General features: G+C 37.0%; 2 non-coding genes across 2 annotated transcripts in view; both read left to right on the top strand.

Annotated features, from left to right (window-relative positions):
• The first annotated feature begins 96 nt into the window (after positions 1–96).
• Smp_tRNA_00480_Pseudo_CGA.1.1 overlaps positions 97–5,801 on the top strand; it is a 9,795-nt gene continuing 4,090 nt past the window's right edge. The window contains exon 1 of the tRNA in view: positions 97–5,801. This exon is cut by the window's right edge and continues 4,090 nt beyond it. This is a non-coding gene — a tRNA.
• On the top strand, positions 249–320 carry Smp_tRNA_00837_Pseudo_CGA.1.1. The gene has a single exon. It is a non-coding gene (tRNA).

Genomic DNA, 5,801 nt, shown 5'->3' with positions numbered 1-5,801 from the left:
TAGCTTCAATTGACTCATGATCTCAACTCTATAAAAATACTAAAATCTCCACAAAACCCCTTCTGATAATAATCAGGTGCTCACTAGTGACTGACTCCTTGAGGTATTTCCTGGAGTTCTAGTGAGAAGCAGTAACCGGTGGAGTTCAACCAGGTCTGTTGTGAGATAGGAACTCACTGATGACATTGGTGAATGGTTGCTCAATTTCGTGAATCAGTTGAAGTTAGAAATTAACACCGTTGGATGCCAGCTCAGTGGTCTATCGGTTAAGGGCTTCGGCTCGAAACTGGTAGGTCCTGGGTTCGAATCCCGCGAGAGTGGGTTCGTGGACGCGCACTGCTGAGGAGTCCCATAATAGGACGAAACGGCCGTCCAGTGCTTCCAGGTTTTCCATGGTAGTCTAGCTTCAATTGACTCATGATCTCAACTCTATAAAAATACTAAAATCTCCACAAAACCCCTTCTGAGACCAATATTTGTTGAAATATTAATAAAATGATTCGATATAAATGTTAATAATTCATCTTCATAACCCCATAATAATTGATTAACAGTTTTTGTAATAAAGAGATATTCATGAAAATGTTCTTCAATCTGTTCAATGACTCTACTAATAGGCCATGGCATGAAACTAAGCTTAGTTGCTATGGCTATATAAGCTAGATTAACACTTGTGATGGTATCATTTTCTGTACCGTTGGATAAATTTGGATCAAAATAATACCATTTAATTTCTTGATAAGTAATAGATCCATTCTCATGGGATATATTGAATTTAGCACGTTTCTCATAATATGTATATGGTCCTAATTGTTGGACATGAGGTTTATGACCAGATTGAAATTCGGATGGATTTGTTAAATTAAAAAAATAAAATTGTATAAAAATAGGTACAGAAGGTTGTAACCATTCGGAATAAAGAGTAGATCCTTGATTTAGGCGTGTTTGTTTATTGATGAGTAACCAAAGAAAAGGATGTAATATACATAATGATAATAATGAAACAAATGCTAATATACTGAGAAAGATGATAGACCTTAAGTAGGGTTGAAACATAGTGTAGAAATGATTTTCTATCTTCAATGTTATATACTGTTTTTATAGTGTATAGTAGACAGGTCAGTCCTTTAAACATAACAACCAATCATTAATAAAACTATGAGCCAATCACAAATGAGTTAACTAGCTGACATCAATATCAGGACTGTAATGTCATAAAATGTTTACAAAAATTAGATTACAACGAAGTGAATGCAAATAACATTCGATGTAAAGACCGGTGTTAGGTAAGGTTGCTTTCTCTAACCCTTTCTTTTTCTCCTCGTGATCGACTAGATCATGAAGACGTCAACATCTGAAGGAAAGCACGGGATACAGTGGACAGCTAGGATGAACCTGGACGATTTAGACTTCGCAGATGATCTGGCTCTTCTATCACATACACAACAAAAAATGCAAGAGAAAACGACCAGTGTAACAGCAGCCTCAGTAGCAGTAGGTCTCAATATAAACAAAGGGAAAAGCAAGACTCTCTGATACAATAAAATGTGCACCAATCAAATTACACTTGACAGAGAATCTTTGGAGGATGTGAAAACCTTTACATATCTGGCCACCATCATCGATAAACACGGTGGATCTGATGCAGATGTGAGGGCGAGGATCGGCAAAGCAACAGCAGCATATTTACAACTGAAAAACATCTGGAACTCAAAATAATTGTCAACCAACTCCACGGTTACAATTTTCAATACAAATGTCAAGACAGTTCTACTGTATGGGGTGGAGACGTGGCGAACTACGAAAGCCATCATCCAGAAGATACAGATGTTTATCAACAGTTGTCTACGCAAGATACTTCGGATCCGATGGCCAGACATTATCAGCAATAACCTACTGTGGGAAAAAACAAACTACATTCCATCCACTGGAGGGCAAAATCAGGAAGAAGCGCTGGAAGTGGATTGGGCACACTTTGAGGAAATCACCCAATTGCGTCACAACACAAGCCCTCACATGGAATCGTTAAGGCCAAAGGAGAAGAGAAAGACCAGAGAAAACATTACGCCGAGAAATGGAGAAGAATGAACAAAAAATGGATAGCACTAGAAAAGAAGGCCCAGGACAGAGTGAGTGTTTTGGAGAAAGCTGGTCTGCGGCCTATACTCCATTGGGAATGACAGGCATAAGTAAGTAAGTAAGTAAGAATGTAAATAACTGAGTGTCTCATGTATCAATGAACTGTTGAAAGGTGTACATAGTACTTACAATTCAAAGACAAGTAAGCTCAAGGATAAATAAACGTTATGGATATAATCATTGAAGCTTTTCATGAAGTTTCTCTATACTTGGATAAATAATAATAATAATGTAAATCGGAAGAAAGTTACGTACAACAGGGTTATTTTGTTGAAAAAAGGAACAGCAGTAAAGTGAATAAGAAATCAGTAACCATAAAATGAAAACTCACAATTAAACAATATGATGAAGAGTATGAGAGATTAACTAATAGACAAGCAATTAATTAAGGATGGTAACTCGTATAGTTCTACCTGTAGCTTCTCCAGAGTTACTACCAGTTTTATGTTCGGGTAAAAGAAGGGAGGGTTGGACATAGAGTCACAAACCCCATACACTAAATAATAACCTTCTTAAAACACTGCCAGTCAGAAGAAAAACAATTTAAACCATTTAGACTCTGTCCTCTGAGTTGAAGGATATTCATCTAAAAGAATTATGACGCTTCATGGTAAAAGCCAAGATTCCTAAGAAGTCACAAGCCCTATGTGTCCCTTTTAACAACCAGAGCAACAATCGGTATAGGTCCACGAAATGTCCGGACAATATGGGAACCGTGAGAACAAATCAAATGGCTGCGAAAATAAGTAGATAAAACCTGCAGCCCTCGGAATAGGTGAACCCTGTTGGACCCAAGCTAAACAGGAAAGATTAGTTTTGGTAAAGATGCTGTTTTAATCTGATCATGAAGAAGAAAATGTTTCGTATACACAAGAAGTTGCAATGACGTCGTTTAGCGAAGCACGAAAAAACGCTACTACAATGGAAATCTTATTGATCCAGAATCATTAAAGCATCCTTCACAACAAAGAACGAAGGGAATAAAGATTATTGTTATCTAGTGCTATGCACCCACCCAGCAATGAAGATCGTAATGACCAATTCAATGAGAGGCTACAGTGGATTTTAGATAAGTGCCCAGGGAAGGACTTGGTCATCTTGATGGGGGACCGGAACGCAAAATTCGAAATGAACAACACCGTTTATCAAGATGTCATAAGACGACATGGAATGACTGGGAGAAACGAATGAGATTGGTGACGAATTTGCAAATGTATATGCATTCACCAGACAAACGTCGATCGGTTCGTGATCTCAATTATAGGTCAACAATCTCCACAACCCTGTACTAATAATTCTCATATGTTCATCTCTGACTAGGTTTGAGAGGTAATTCTTGGAGTTCTAATGAGAAGATGTGACCAGGGGAATTTAATCATGTGAGGCCGTTACTCACCAAAGACAATGGATCATGGTCATGCAATATCGTGGATTGGTTAGAGTTAAAAATTAACATAGATTGATCTCGGCTCAGTGTTTTAGAGGTTAAGCGTTCGCGTGAGATAACGAAGGTCCTAGGTTAGAGTCCCAAGTGTGGGATCGTGGACACTCAGTGCTGGGTAATGCCATTCTAGAACCAAACGTCTGTCCAGTGCTTTCAGGCTTCAATGCAGCTCTAATACTGATCTGTTCATGATTTCAATTGAAATGATTATAGGTGGCACTACATTTCCCCAATAACGCATAAATAAAGCTACATGGGTTTCACTGAATCACACTACATAGAACCAGATCGACCATATCTGCATCACCGCGAAATTCAGAAAGTTAATTGAAGACGTGAGAACCAAGAGAAAAGCTGACAGCTCAAACCAATGGCTGGAAGTGTAGCCTTTTAACCTGTAGTTCAACACATAACAGTTAGAACATTTCGGTGACTATCACACAATTTTACTGATGTAGGTTTAGGATGAAAACAAACTGTTTTTGAATACATAGAGGGAGTTGAAATTTTCATACGGCCAAGGAGGTAGAGCGAACTAGTTGTGATTTTCAAATTCCAGTGTCTGAAGATATATCAAAGTTATCAGTATGAGGTTGTCGATATTGTTGAAGTTCATTAAAATCATGAATTGATCAGAGTTAGACCACCACTGGAAACGTAGATTATTGGGAGTCTGTTTCATCCTAGTATGGTGCTCCTTCGCAGTAAGCATCCACGATCCTGCACGCAGTAATTGAACACAGAACCTTCAATATCTCACGCGAACGCCTAAACTGTAGTACTAAAATGGATTAAAAAATTTAATTTACCTGTATCTAAGTTGAGAGTAATTCAAGTACATAAATAAATAATATATTTGTAATATCCCAATGAGTAGAAAAGTTAGATTTTCTGACGTTTCTTGACTCAGTGTAAGCCACTTCTTCAGAGAATAAATAACCCAATTAACATTAATCTAAGTTTAAATTTTACAACGGAACAACACGAATATTAGCTGCGATCAATCAAAAAACAGGTCTGAATAAATCAATGTCATGTCATTTCAGTTCGGTCAAGGTGATTAATAAGCGACATGTATGTAAATTTGTGTGTGTGTGTGTGTGTATGTACAGTTAATGATGAAAAATGTGTAACCTTTATAATGACAAAGGATAGAGTTTAATTTGTAAGGTAATATCAGACTAGGTGACTAGGAAACATAGTCCAAGTAGGATGTATGGTAAGGCCTTCCTTTCTATTGAGGGCAGTAGGATTAATCATTATATGGAATGCTTCAGCTACTCTTCTTTCTTTGTGATTGGAAAAACCTTTCTGTAGTATTTTGATGCTTTTGAAATCAATTTGATGATTATTGAAAATGGCATGAACCGCTAATGCCGATTTAATTTGAAGTCTGTCTAGTTCTACAGGATTATTAGGTTTCTTTGTGTACCTAATATGTTCTTTGGCGCGAGTCATGATTTCGCGAGATGACTCTTCAATATAGAAGGCATCACAGTCGACACAACCTAATTTGTAGACGCAGTTCTGTGTAGAAATAAATTGGTATCTTTTCTTTTAATCGAACTAAAGTATTTCGAAGAGTGTTCGTTGTTTTGTAATATACTTTAATTCTGTGTTGTTTTAAGATTCTTTGGAGTTCTTCAGTTGTGCCATGACGGTATGGTAAAACTGCAGTACCAATCCATGGCATTTCATTCGAATTATTGTTATTATTACGTGCTGAATTGTCTTGTTTTAATATACTTCTGATAATCTTCATAGGAAAATAATTAAATTGTAAGATACTTTTTACATTCTTTTATTCTTTTTGTTTGTCTTCTTCTGAAATGATGATTTTGTTGGCTCTTCTAAAAAGATTTAAGGCTAACGAGATCTTAGCACTGAAAGGATGTACTGAATGGAAGTCGATGTAACGATTAGAGTGTGTAGGCTTTCGGTAGATTGATACATTTAGAACTCCATTTACATTTCTTTTCACTAAACAATCTAAGAAAGGAAGCTCACCATGTTCATTTTCATTCTCATTCGTGAATTTGATATGAGATACATAGTTAGTTGTTGACTTGTGGTCGTTTGCTTTTACCCTATGTGAAGTGCCAAGCGTAGGTTTAGCAATTTTATTTATCAATGTTGAAAGCGTGAGTCAATTGAAGCTAGACCACCATGGAAAACCTGGAAACACTGGACGGCCGTTTCGTCCTATTATGGGACTCCT

The sequence above is a fragment of the Schistosoma mansoni genome (assembly GCF_000237925.1).
Source record: "Schistosoma mansoni, WGS project CABG00000000 data, chromosome 1 unplaced supercontig 0071, strain Puerto Rico, whole genome shotgun sequence".
Lineage (NCBI taxonomy): Eukaryota > Metazoa > Platyhelminthes > Trematoda > Strigeidida > Schistosomatidae > Schistosoma > Schistosoma mansoni.
The sequence above is the reverse complement of the archived record's forward strand: the minus strand, read 5'-3'. Positions and strand labels throughout refer to the sequence as shown.